This window comes from Podarcis gaigeae (assembly GCF_964106915.1).
Source record: "Podarcis gaigeae genome assembly, chromosome: 4".
Taxonomy (NCBI): domain Eukaryota; kingdom Metazoa; phylum Chordata; class Lepidosauria; order Squamata; family Lacertidae; genus Podarcis; species Podarcis gaigeae.
Window position 1 is genome coordinate 9,155,466 of NC_139677.1, and position 15,143 is coordinate 9,170,608.

Below are 15,143 nucleotides of genomic sequence, written 5' to 3' on the forward strand. Positions count from 1 at the left end.
GGCTGTACAACATTGTTTCCAGATTTCATACCACTTCCACAGCAGCAACTTGAACATCACCTGACCCTGAAATGCAATCCTAAGCATTCTTATAACATAGGTAAAGGGTAAAGGGACCCCTGACCATTAGGTCCAGTCATGGCCGACTCTGGGGTTCCAGCGCTTATCTTGCTTTATTGGCCAAGGGAGCCGGCATACAGCTTCCGGGTCCTGTGGCCAGCATGACTAAACCGCTTCTGGCGAACCAGAGCAGCGCACAGAAACACCGTTTACCTTCCCGCCGGAGCAATACCTATTTATCTACTTGCACTTTGACGTGCTTTTGAACTGCTAGGTTGGCAGGAGCAGGGACCGAGCAATGGGAGCACACCCCGTCACTGGTATTTGAACCGTTGACCTTCTGATCGGCAAGTCCTAGGCTCTGTGGTTTAACCCACAGTGCCACCCACGTCCCTTCTTATGACATATGTGCCACTAAACTTAAAGAGGGTTGCTTCTGAGTAAACATGCTTCGGATCCTGTTGCGCTTCTGAAGTTCAGTCCTGTGGCCAGCTGTTTGGATGCAAACAAAACACTTTGTGGTTGTTGATGAACTGTGAATATTGCTCTCAACAGTGTGCAGAATAACTGAAGGTGAGGAACAGCGAGATTTGGGAGGGGGGGCGGAAAGAGAAAGCATTTCCCAGCCACTGACATCAAAAAGGTGGGTGTATATTTTCTCCATGAGAAAGTACTCTTTCGGCTGCCTTTCCCAGCCAAAAAAGAGCCTTGTGTGTTTCATCTCCAAAGTGCACTTCATCCAGGTAGGTCTCAACAAAGCCCCGGTCTTGATGAAGCTGTGGGGAAGCTGCCAGACAAACACTTCATCATCATCATCATATTCACACATGGCTTGAAGGGGTTATAAATTTAAACTGCTTTGCATTCTTAACTACATCTGATGCCGCAAAACGGCAGCTATTATTTATTACAACCCTTGGTGGTAACATGCACTCAGGTTGACTCATGATCACATGGCCTAAAACCTTCTGCACAATGGCCTTGCTAAATGAATGGCTGAGGTTAATACCCTTTTCCTGCTTTTTAAATGAGTCATCTAAGTGTGTGTGTGGGGGGAGAAATTATTCCTTTGCGTAAAGGAAAGATGACTATGCAAAGGTATGGGCACAAAGCTGACTCTCATTCAGGAGGAGAGTAAGGCAAATGGTTCAATCACCCTCCCCATCTCCAATTAATCAGTGGGGCTGAAAAGTGCTTGGTGGAGCCCTGGATGGAGCCCTGAATTTGCATATCATATTCAAATTGGCCCTCTTTGGGTCTTGTGCACAAATTGTACCCCAGATTCCTAAACATCAGTTGAAGCAGAAAACCCTAATGTGGATACAGCTGTTATAAAAAACCCTTTCTTGGGCATTTCGCTGACATAGCCACAGTAATAGCACATAGCTGATGAATACTGATGGGAACATGGAAAAGAGGAAGAGTCTTCAGGTAAGAATTCAGATGAGGATGAGGACAGAGGCAAGTACAGTGGTACCTTGGTTTATGAACTTAACCCGTTCCAGAAGTCTGTTCTTAAATGAAAGTGTTCTTAAACCAAGACGTCCTTTCCCATAGCAGTGGGGGACTCGATTTACAAATGGAACACACTCAACAGGAAGTGAAACATGTTCTTATTCCAAGGCAAAGTTCACAAACCAAAACACCTACTTGCAGAGTTCTTAATCCAAGTTGTTCATAAACTAAGCTGTTCTTAAACCAAGGTACCACTGTATACTATGCAAGTATACACATGGAGTGAGAACGCTAGGGAGAAAAAGAATTGAAGGGAGAAAGAGGGAAGGAAGGTGGGGCAAAGCCAGCTGGCCCAGGAAAATGTTACTGGGCAATACATCCTAACCCTAAGCAGCTGTGTGACATACCTGCAGAATGACAGCCTGCTGATACCATAAGACCATTTATTTTCCTTACTGTTTTTCCTATGGGTAACAGGGCCTCTCTCTCTCTCTCCCTCCCCCTCCCCTCAGGTAAAAGGTCATGTGGTCCCCCAAACACAGTAGATTGCTTCCCATCCCTTCGTAGCATCCTGGTCATTCGCTTTCTGTGCGAGCAAAACAGTTCAGGAGGAGCAAAACAGATGCATCGTCAACATTATTTTAGAAGGGCCTGCAGGAATAGACAGTTCCTTGGCTGCCGCTGCAAATCCTGCCCCACAAATGGGTATTGTTGGAGGATGATGATAAGAAGAAGCTGCATGTCTGTATGGCTTGTTCATTTTGTTTTTGGTTTTTTTAGTCATGTTCCATGCTGCCATTGAAAGCCCCACTTCCTATTATTGGTTATGCTCACATAAGCTCCCATTCTGGTCCCCATTATCCTCCTCCTGCAGTCTGATCAGTCTGCTTAATGATGGAACGTTCTACATCTAACTGAGAATGATAAATACACGTCTTGCATTCTACAACATTTCCCAGAGGTCAGGGGTAGACTTTGGTCTTTCAAATTTCAGATGGCTGAGGTGTGGCCTGTCAAAAAGGTACTATCTATCTGTTCTTTCTACCCACCAATTTCTGATTATTCCATTTGTGTTTCATGCAAACAAATACAACACACACACACACACACACACACACACACACACTTTTAAGAATCATTGAGGTTTGTAAGACATCCCAAGGTTGAATGCACATTTTATTTAATATGAAATATTGTATTTGGAGCTGTTTGATTTTCAGAAATAATGAGCAAAAATGCTTAAATTTATAATGGTAATTAGTTTTCAACCCAGAAAGTCTGAATATCTCTGTATTTACTACTTTGTAAAGGTCTATCACAACAAGCCCCGAAGCATTATTTGAAAATTAATAAGCTAAAGAAGGAGTACATTCTTCTACTTTTGCATAGCAACACTGCCTGCATTAAGCTTTTTGATTGCAAAATCCAGCTTTTCAATTATAGGTTTGCCAAACTGTGAAGCTTGAAAAACTATAAAAGGCAATTATCAGTGTTTCTTAATACCACAAATGAGTAATGCAATGTAGGCTTTATTACAGCTAGAAAACAAAGAATTGTTTTGTCAGGAGGGCCGTGCTCACTGAGTCAGGCTGGAATAAAGATTGACTCACAGTATTTTCAGGTTGGCTCCAAGAAAAACATAAGCCTCTCTGATAGCTTTTTATAAAAAGCAAATTAGCTAACAATTCCACTGCGTTTTAGAAATCACAGAGTAATATCACAGTGGTTTTCTTCAGTTTTTCTCACGCAGTTTGAAAACTGCCTGGATTATGAAACACATGAGTATTGAAATTATGTGGGTAGGAAGGAGGTTTCCTCCCCCCACATCTTAGCCAAATCACCCCCTTCTGTTAGCTTAGGTGGCGATCACAAAAAGTAATTCAAGCACTGAAATGATTGAAGGACAGAGACAAGGATCAAATGAAATCTATGGCTAACCAGTGGGGTCTGGTGACCTATCATACCCCAGGAGGCGGACCTCATATCGAAGGGGCATATTGGGTGGGCTGGGCCAGTTGGTTCTGAAGAGGGTTCTCCCAGACAAAGACCAGTGGCAGGACTTTGATCGGCAGTTCAGGGCAGGAGATGAAGTAGACTGGGCCAAGAGGAAGACATATGAAGAGGACCCCCAGTGTGTCAGTGAGGAGAAGTTTGATCCTGGAATTGTGCCTTGAAAAACAGCTGCAGGAACTGTTTTGGGACTGGGGTGTGAGTCTGGAGCCCTGAAGCAGTTGCTGATTTACTTGAACTGAGAATTCTCTGAAAATCCCAAGATAAGGACTATGTAGGCAGTTGCCTGGTGTGGTGTTTATGCCTTCTGGGACTGTGTACTGATCTACTATAAGGATCCTTCTTGGAAGTTTTGTCATTTTTATGCCATTGTTCTGTGGGCTTTTTTGCATGCTTTTAGTGATGGGAATGGCAAATAGAAGGGGAAGAAATGGAGGCAGTGAGAGATTTTACTTTCTTGGGCTCCATGATCACTGCAGATGGTGACAGCAGCCACAAAATTAAAAGACGCCTGCTTCTTGGGAGAAAAGCAATGACAAACCTAGACAGCATCTTAAAAAGCAGAGATATCACCTTGCCAACAAAGGTCCATATAGTTAAAACCATGGTTTTCCCAGTAGTGATGTATGGAAGTGAAAGCTGGAACATAAAGAAGGCTAATCGCCGAAGAATGGATGCTTTTGAATTATGGTGCTGGAGGAGACTCTTGAGAGTCCCATGGACTGCAAGAAGATCAAACCTCTCCATTCTTAAGGAAATCAGCCCTGCGTGCTCACTGGAAGGACAGGTCCTGAAGCTGAGGCTCCAATACTTTGGCCACCTCATGAGAAGAGAAGATTCCCTGGAAAAGACCCTGATGTTGGGAAAGATGGAGGGCACAAGGAGAAGGGGACGACAGAGGACAAGATGGTTGGATAGGTTTGTCGAAGCTATCAGCATGAGTTTGACCAAACTGTGAGAGGCAGTGGAAGACAGAAGTGCCTGGCGTGCTCTGGTCCATTGGGTCACGAAGAGTCGGATGCGACTAAACGACTAAACAACAACAACAACAAAAGTGATGGGAACTCTTTTAATGATGCTTGGGAATTACTCTGAAAGTTTTGTGTGTGTTTCTAAAAACTGCTTTGTGCTACAGGAACAAAAGGGGGAGGGGGCGCAAGGCCATTGGATGATGCACCTCTGGTACCAGGGCTGGCACCCTGCCTTAAACATGTCAGAAACTCGTAACTGCGTAAGCTGTTTTGGGGTGCAGAATGCAAGCAGAAGAGGGAGACCTCAGCGCCTGGAAATTATTAAAAAGGAAGAAACTGATATTATATTGAGTTGGGTTAATCTTATTATTTCACCCCTTATTTCACCCCTCCCATACCCAAGAATCTCCTGATCATCTCCTGAGGTCTCTGCTGACTCTACAGAGAGGAGGAGCAATGTACTGCTCTCTACTTAATTAGCCAAGTGAGTGAATCTCTGTGTGAGAGAGAGTCAGTCAGTGTGTCGGAGAGAGAGTGCAAGAGATCGTGTTTATAGATAAGATTGCTGCTAAGAGCAGCTGCAGGCACTCAGAATATAGCATTGATTTATGCTCAGAATATTTAGCTCTGCATATAGTCTTGTATTATAGCTGTAGTTATAGAATAAAGGAGGATATTTTACAGAGCTGCTCTCCAAGTGGTTTATACTCTGCAAGACTCTGCAAAACGCTGCTGCGCAACGACTGTATTATTGAGACAGTGAATCCGGTGCTCTCAGCTCCAAGCTGTGAGTCCACAGCACTGTGACCTGTTCCTGTGGGAAAGGAGGTCTCTGGCAGTGCTACCCAGCTCGCCTAGCCCAGTCTGGGCTGTAGTGCATGAGTCCAGTTGGTACACTGGCTCAAGGGCGATGATGACAGTGAGTTCTTTACTAACTTTGCTGTTATGTCTTTTTACAGGAGAGCTGTATTTGTTTTGCTTTTCTTCTTTCTGTTATTGGCCATCTGTGGTCAGATGTCTGTTTATAAGAGCGGGGTGATGTTATGAATTGGGGGGGGGGCAGACCCGTCTAAATTCTTGGGTCTAATAAAAGTTAGAATTAATAAATGCTTGGAGAGTTGACCTGAAAGTTAGACTTTAAATAGCTGGACTCAGCTTTCCCTGTCCAGGAAACCACCTGGGAAAGGAACCATCAAGAGGTAATCACCGGGATGGCTGAGTCATCGTTCATATTCTGTTCTTAGACTGAGGTAAAGTTCTCAAACCGGGACACTACTTCTGGTTTAGTGTTGTTTGTAAACTGAATCATTCGTAAACAGGACTGTTCTTAAACTGAGGTACCACTGTAGTTAAGAAAAGTCAATATATGTAGCGGCCTGCTATGTATTAGGTACCCATGTAATTTGGCCTTACATTTCTGTTCCTACTCTGTTGCATTTCAGGCCCAAAGTAGTAGTGCACAAGCATTTTTGAGGCACTCTGGGTATGAAACTATCTCAGTAAGTGACCTTGGAGCATGTGGTCACACCGCAGAGCTTGCATCAGAGATGGGAGGGAACTTGGGTGTAAAGCATACAACAAAAGGCCTGCCTTTTAATTGGCAAGCAGTATAAAACATCTGGATTGCTACGAATGACAACAATGAGCTTGGCTTTCAGCCTTTGTCTAGTTAATGGATCAGCGTTTTTTTGCCAGCTATGAGCTGAAAAATGTACCTAAGGTCAAGATTCACCTAGCCAGTGGTGCTCCTCCTGTCTTGATTGTTGTGTTTTTATTATGTTGGAAGCCTCCCAGAGCGGCCGGGGCACCCAGTCAGATGGGTGGGGTATAAATAATAAAATGACGATGATGATGTGTACTCCCACAATGCCTCCATGATGCATCTCAGTAATATGCATAGTTTATAGAGGATGGGAAACTCAAGGAGGCAGAGGAAGTGATTATTATTGCCCTTAATTAGCAGAGGAGAGGTCACTGAGATATTTCAAACAGGTCATTGGTGTGTGTGTATGTGTGGGTGAGAGAGAGAGAGAGAGACTTCCCCAGGAGAGGGCAAATCTGGATTAAATGGGTGAGGATGACATGGGCTGGCAATTTTATGCCCCCAATGTGGTGTGGACTCTCTAAACAAACAAACAAACAAACAAACAAACAAACAAACAAACAAACAAACAACTTGCATGTATGAATAGCCCTGATCCTACAAGAAAGACTTGTATGAGAGCCCTCAAGGTTAAGAGGAGTAATTTGCACATAACGCTGCTTCTTTGCTGCGTTGCTGGCAAGAGTCCTGGAACAGAGTGATGCATTTTCAATATATATAGCTGATGGCAATTCATCAGGAGAGACTTCTAGGTTGTGCCCAATGTTCATTGAGTCTCAGAGTAGTTCTCACTATTATTATTGCCATTGCTATTTCTATTACTTTCTGAGCATCCCTCAACATGTTTTGGAATTCTGTGAAAGATAGAAAACTGCTCAGTGCTCAGGTTTACGTGCTCACCAGGTTAGCGCAACAATGCCTCCAGCATTGATAAGTAGACTGATAAATAGTATTGATGATGCCCTTCCTGTTTCCCCTACCTGCCCCGGTGGTTGAAATTTAGATCAGGGAGAAAAAAAGGCTGAACACCCTGTTCTGGAGCACCACTTCCCTACTCCCCCAAACCCAAACCCAAACGCACAGAAGATCCTAATTGTGGATCTCTGGCGCCATATTTACTATAATTCAAAAAAGACCTAGATGAGACAAAAAAGCTTAATACTTAAAAAACCACACCCACACCTTTCTCAAAATGAGATCTAATGAAATGGCACGTGGGGAATTTGTAACCCTTCCCAGCCATAATCGCAATGAAAATTTCAGTCCCTTGTGTTGCAATTCACAAAATTCACTCTGTGGGTGCTACAGCCCATAAGGAAATGGGGGCGGGGAATTGGTCCTTGCCATTACTCTTGAATAAACAAAAAAAGTGGTGCCAGTAACACATTTACCATCATGTTCAGTTAGGCCCTGAGTTGGCAATCCAGCAGGCGACATAATTGGTTCTGTGTAGGATCTCTCTCTCTCTCTCTCTCTCTCTCTCTCTCTCTCTCTCTCTCTCTCATCTATCTATCTATCTATCATCTATCTATCTATCTATCTATCTATATCTATCTATCTATCTCTATCTATCTATCTATCTATCTATCTATCTATCTATCTATCTATCTATCTATCTATCTATCATCTATCTATCTATCATCTATCTATCTATCATCTATCATCTATCTATCTATCTATCTATCTATCTATCTATCTATCTATCTATCTATCATCTATCTATCTATCATCTATCTATCTATCTCTATCTATCTATCTATCTATCTATCTATCTATCTATCTATCATCTCTATCTATCTATCTATCTATCTATCTATCATCTATCATCTATCTATCATCTATCTATCTATCTATCTATCTATCTATCTATCTATCTATCTATCTATCTATCATCTATCTATCATCTATCATCTATCTATCTATCTATCTATCTATCTATCTATCTATCTATCTATCATCATCTTTCTATCTATCTATCATCTATCTCAATGTATCATCTGTTCCCCTCTTCTTATGCTGTTACATTATTTTTTAGTATTTTGTCTTCAAAATTTTTAAAAAAGCTTTAAAAACATTATAGAGAAATTGCCAGCTGTCCAGGGTATTCTAGCTCATTTTGTCTTCCTAGAACATGTTTCTGAAACATTAGCAGTATATTTTATACAATATTTGAAATTTAGATCAAAGTGGAGCTCAGCAAAAAGTGGAAAAGGTTGACCCCCCCCCCCAAATCCATGCACTGCTAGACTCTTAGCAACTACAGGCAAGCTGTTTGCAAAGTTCAGAGTAATTCAGAGTTTTGTGGCATTGAAAAGACTGGGCACCAGCCCAAGAGAGAATGGATTAAGAAAAACCACTCCACAACATTTAGATTTCTCCTTGCAATACTCTGCTAATCAGTGAAGGAAATTTCATATCAGGACAGGCAAAAAAGGTATTTCTTCACACAACATATAGTTAAACTATGGCATTCTCTCCCTATAGATGCAATAATGGCCACTCACTTGGATGACTAAAAATTAGATAAATTAACGGAGGAAAAGGCTTGTGGGATGTTGGATTAGTTGGGGTACTGATCTGATTCAGCAGCACTTTTCTTATGTTAGAATGTACACAGACTACCGCAATATGATGTATTAATTGTCCCCCATTGAATCTTTCAGTCGACCTATCTACTAATTTACAAACAAAACTCTATCCATATGTTATATCAGGGGCAAACTAGATATAGCATTTGTTGTGTCAGTGCAATTAGCGTACACATTTTTTGTTGTGAAAGTGGCAGCCCCAGAAAAACCTGAGCACCCTTAGGGTATGGAGGTGGGGTCAACTCTTCCCGCCTCCCCATTACAGCCTCCCCCCCCCACATGTTGGTTTAACCAATAGGCAGACTAAGCAGCAGCAAATTATGAGCATCCTCACAAAAGAAATAGGTTTTTTTTATATATAAAGAATTGGCCGTTTGATATTTCAAAGAAAAAGCATCATGGGGGGGAAAACCACAACTTCCTTACACTCTACTCCACAATTTCATTGCACAGTTTAGTATTACTTTTATTTTGAATTACATATGGGAGGCACCATAATCATGTCAGTGTTTAGGGTTTCTGAAGAAGAAGAAGAAGAAGAGTTTGGATTTGATATCCCGCTTTATCACTACCCTAAGGAGTCTCCTTTCCCTTCCTCCCCAACAACAAACACTCTGTGAGGTGAGTGAGGCTGAGAGACTTCAAAGAAGTGTGACTGGCCCAAGGTCACCCAGCAGCTGCAGGTGGAGCAGCGGGGAATCAAACCCGGTTCACCAGATTACAAGTCCACTGCTCTTAACCACTACACCACACTGGCCTTAATCTGGCCCTGCTACCCCACCCCCTGCCCTGGGCTGCCAAATTGCATCTCTTAAACTGCCCTGTGCATCATAAGGAAAATTCTCATTGGCGGTTTCACTTGAAATAGCAGTTTCAGAGGGTTGATTTGTGTTGGGACAGGAAGAGAAAGCGTTAAATGCCCCCTTCCAGCTGTGGATGGTTCTCTGCAGCTAATATGCATGTAACAAAAAAGTTCCCACTCATTGCATTTGGCCCTTAGCAATCCTAGCAATTCTGGAGGACAGGGCAGTCAGAGATGAAGGCTAAGGGCTGAGAGCTTGTACCTTTCCTCAGGCCAGTTAATCAGGTCAAGTCTGAGCTGAAATTTGAAACTACTTCCTGCCATACAGCTCATTCTCCTCACCATCACCCTACTAGGGCTGCCATATTCTAAAAAGCAAAACAGAGGACACTATGACAACTCTCATTTTAAATACCCCTCCTATATTTAGGCTATATAAGCTGTGATATATTGGTGAGGGGGGCAGGAGAAGAGGAGGAAAGTGGTCTAAGTGTCTAAGTCTCATCCAGAAATTATAGCCAGGGCAAATTTAAAAAATCCACCCAGACAGAAATTTTACCCCTGAAAAAGAGGACGTGTCCTGGAAAAAGAGGACACATGGCCACACTACAGTTGCTCTATCTCGCTTGCATATAATTGTCATTGTATCTTTAGATTTTATACTGAGAGCCAACAGATGCTAATATTTCTACATGATGACGTTTATAGGCATGCCAAGGATAGAAAAGGAAGCTTAGAATGAAGTATTTGCCTTGCAATATTCATGGTGGTGGTATTCTAACTAGAGAACAGTGAGAAACAGTGTATCCTAGCCAAACCTTTAAATCTTAAGGGAAGCTTTAATAACTATAAATTTGATAAAACATTATTTACAGCAATTACATTTATAGTTAAATTTTATATATGTGTTTCAGTCTGAATGTCTGCACACTGTAAAACAGAATCCGCTACCAGAGCATAACAGATTTCTCTCTAAGGATATCTGCCTCATGTATTTCAGATTCAAAGAAAAATAGACAATTCTGGGTAGCTATAAAGGTATAAAAATGCTATAATTTATTTTTATGCAGAAATTAAGCCAGTGCAGCTCCAATTTTACCTGTAATTTAACAGTGATCTCGTACAATTTACTCTACAAGAGTAGTCACCACACTTCCCTCTAGGGAACCAGAGGGATCCTCTCCTCAGAAGCTTTTCAGAGGTTCCTCAATGAGAAGATCAGCAAAACTTTGCTAAAGGAGCAGTTGGCTCTCTCTCATGCAGCAGAGTGTTGGGTATGTCCTAGGCAGAGGCAGGTTTTGGGTGCTATAGGAAGCACCACAACAATGCTGTAGAATGAAGCGTGAGAGGGTGCCATTGAAATCTGAGAGCCCAAAGTCCTCCACTAGTCCTTGGGTGCTTTCTCAGCTCATGCAGGGCAAAGGTCACCACTTTTCCTTGGCGTTTTCTTTTCTTCTTATTTAAATCTAAAGCAGCTACCCAAGCAGGGGCATGTCAGTGCGTGTGGGGAGGGAGACCATCTCTTCCAGTTTTCCAGCTGTCCCCCCGTATAGATAAAGCTCTGGTTTTCCCAGTAGTGATGTATGGAAGTGAGAGTTGGACCATAAAGAAGGCTGATTGCCGAAGAATTGATGCTTTTGGATTATGGTGCTGGAGGAGACTCTTGAGAGTCCCATGGACTGCAAGAAGATCAAACCTATCCATTCTTAAGGAAATCAGCCCTGAGTGCTCACTGGAAGGACAGATCCTGAAGCTGAGGCTCCAGTACTTTGGCCACCTCACGAGAAGAGAAGACTCCCTGGAAAAGACCCTGATGTTGGGAAAGATTGAGGGCACAAGGAGAAGGTGACAAAAGAGGACGAGATGGTTGGACAGTGTTCTTGAAGCTACCAACATGAGTTTGACCAAACTGCGGGAGGCAGTGGAAGACAGGAGTGCCTGGCGTGCTCTGGTCCATGGGGTCACGAAGAATCGGAGACGACTAAACAACTAAACAACAACAACAACAACCCATGGGGCTTTCCAAGCATGGAAGAAAAGAAAACAGAAAGCAAGCTCAGAGGATGCTTTGGAGGAGAACGCTAGCAGTTTATCTATTTTTTTATGTATATAAAATTTTATACAAAAAATTAAATCCTCCCTTCTTGTGCCTATGCATCACTCAGGTTGGTTTGCAACTATTTAAAATGACAATGGAATACGTGTACCCTAGAGAACTTCCCAAATCTTCTACACTAGTTGACTGGCAGAGAAGTTTATGGCTAGGTTCAGAAATAGTACTGAACTGAAGCAGCTAAACCATTTTTTTATATTACATTCATGTACCACAGGCTTATGTGTCACCCTTCTTTATCCTCTTGTCGAATACCCACAAGGGTGAGAACATGGCCTGTGAACTGTGGTTAAAAGTTAACTATGGTTTAGGACAGAGGTGAATCACCTGTGGCCCTCCAGATGTTCCTGGACGACAACTTTCAGCATCTCTGACCCATTGGCCATGCTGGCTGGGGTTCATGGGGACTGGGAGTCCAAGAGCATCTGAATAGAGGGCCACAGGTCCCACATCCCTTCTGTATACCAACAGCCAAGACATCAAGCTGAAATCTCACTTTATCCTGATGAGATCTGTTCCTCTGCTATCTTGCTGGGATTTCTGCTCTAGCCCCCAAAGGAGATGGGAGTCCTCTCCCCCAGTTCAAATTTCAGGCACATCCCTCCCTGCATTCTGACTCAGGAATAAGCATTAAAGTCTCCTGCTTGCTAAAGTCCTGATCCAGATTGGAGCTCCTATGCTAGCAAATTCTGTAACCCCCCCCCCCCATTGCTCCTTCACTTAAAGATGCAGCAATGTAGTGAACATTGCATACCTTTTTGTCCTTACCTACTTCATTTCCTCCCTCCTTTTTGTTGTGTCTCAGTGTTTGGTGGGCCTGCTCCTTCCTAGTACACCCAGTGACCAGGGGCTTGTGACTACCGTATCTCTTGTGCACAGCAACCCCACCCTTGTACACAGAAAGGACAGCCATGCTTAGCTATGACCCCATTTGACTGAGAGCATCTTGAAATGTTAATTATATGCTATTTTTTTTCTAGAGAGGAGAAAATGGGATTATCAAGAAAACTGCTGGGTAATTAGATAAATGATGGCCAATGAATGCTGCAACGGAAAGAAACAATTAAAATATGAACAAGTTAGTTCCCAGTTGAAGATTCCCCCTTTGTATTGATTCTACAGAGCAAGTAAGATGTGAATTCTCACTCCATATAAATGTTACTTGAATAGGTCATGTTGGCTGGCTCAGCCAATAGAACATGGACTCAGATTCCACACTTTAAATATGTAACTATTACAATTATTTACACAATATTGGTATGAGGTGGGTAAATATTTTCTGAGCTAAAGGGATTTTGCAACACTGGGACATCAGGAATCCAGTTTAGAGTCTTTAATAAATGAAAGCAAACATATGAAAGTACAATAAAGCCAATCAAAAGTTTGTTTTGGAAATGCCAGCATTAGGTTACAGCAAAGTTATTTAGAGTGAGGCCAGAATGAGATGTTATTGAAGATGTGTTGATAGTGCTGAAAGCAGCAACCTCACATCTTGGCTCACCTTCTCCTGGGTAATGTTTAGGAATACAGCATGCGTGACTTGACATGATTGGGCTCTGGTATTCTATACATTGGCAATGCACAGTCAATGGAGTGAAAGCAGGGAAACATGGAGCATGATGACATGATCATGTGCGTTTTGTGTTACTTAAAAGTTTCAAGAATGAGATGATACAATGTGCAGCTGTGACATACCGTATTTTTCGCTCCATAAGACACACTTTTTTCTTCCTAAAAAGTAAGGGGAAATGTCTGTGCTTCTTATGGAGCGAATGCGTGGTCCCTAGAGCTGAATTGTCCAGGGGCAAAAAGCAGATCATGCTTTTTTTTTTTGAAAGAGGGAAGTGGGCGTTGAAACAAAGCCGCTGATCATTTGCCAATCAAGGAGAGAGATAAGGGACGCTAGAGATAAAGGAGGCTGCCTGGAGTGGGGAGGTAAAGACAGCAAACTTACAAAGGGGGGAAATAGGAAGACTAAAGCAATAAGGAAAGAAATTAGAAGAAAAGGAGGAGCAAAAAACTGCTCCAGCTAAGGAAAAGACACTAAGGCAAACGAGGGAAGGGAGTGTTGAACGGAAACAGCTGATCAGTGGGATCGAAAGAGAGATAAGGGACACTAGCGGAGACTGCCGGGGGGGGGGAGTTAAAAGCCCATAGATCTTCAGGATTTTTGCATTGGGTCATCCCAAATTCACCATCAGATCACATAGCATGTCCATGGCTACAGCCTGCACCAAAAAAAATCACGCACCCACTGTTATGTGGGGCCACAATGGCGCAAAAACGTGGTTACAAAGCACGGATCCACATGCATCCTCAGGATTTTTTGCATTGGGTCACCCCAAATTCACCATCAGATCACATGTCTGTGGCCACAGCATGAACCACAAAAATCATACACCCACTGTTTTGTTCAGAATATTTTTTCTTGTTTTCCTCCTCTAAAAACTAGGTGCGTCTTATGGTCAGGTGCGTCTTATGGAGCGAAAAATACGGGTATGTAATGCTTAGTCTCAGCCTCAACTGATAACAAATGAAAATTGGAAGAAAGGGATCAAGCTGAGAACTTTGTATTTTTAAAAAATAAAAAATAGAGGGCCCAATTTGCCCAGTTGCTCTCTTGCTTAAAAACAAACACAAATTCCCCCAAAACCAAACAAATAAAAATTACACCACACGCAGGAGAAGCTCCTTATGGAGTCTGCCCTTTCTCTTGTAATTCTTCTGTGGCTCAGTGTCACTTCATGTCTGAAGGGGACTTTTCCAGAAAGTAGTAAGAGCACTGGGGGAGGCCCAGTCTCCTGTGCCTGATCTGGCACAACTAGCAGACCATCCTAGAATAAATGATTGAGCTGAGCATCATTTTGTCTACTCTCACCTGCCTGAAAAATGCTCTTGGCACTCAGCATGACCTCCATATGGAATAACAGCACTAATAGCACCAGTAGTGAGCATTCAGGTACCACATTTTTGAGGGAGAGAAAGAGAGAGTTAACTGTGCTTCTCATGTAATCTGGGAGAGCAGGGCAGCCTGAGGATATTGTGGCTAAGACCATTGACTGAACCCATGACTGACATGACATTTGTAGGAAAGGCTTCCTGGGTCATAGGTGAGTCTATATTATCAGAGGCTGTTTTAGGGGAGCACAACCGGTTCAGTTGCATTGAGAACCATGCTGCAGGGGGCGCTATACCAATGCTGTAGAACAGAGCATGAGAGGCACCCCTCCAAATTTTTTAGCATTGCACAGGCCACCTCTGAGATTTGAGAGCCCAAAATCTGCCACTGATACTATTCTGTCTCTACCACACTGCCTCTTAAGGTGGCCTCTTACTAGAGAGGGATTTTTGGCTTGTCAGAGGAGAAGCAGGATCTGTATGAGGTGGCTTTGTTTTCCCTTGGTGAGTCAGCTATCAAAAAGATGCTGCAGAGAAGTGTCTGATGAAAAAGAAAATAATGTCATAGAATCATAGAGCTGGAATCTCTAGGATCATCTAGCCCAGGCATGGCCAAACTTGGCCCTCCAGCTGTTTTGGGACT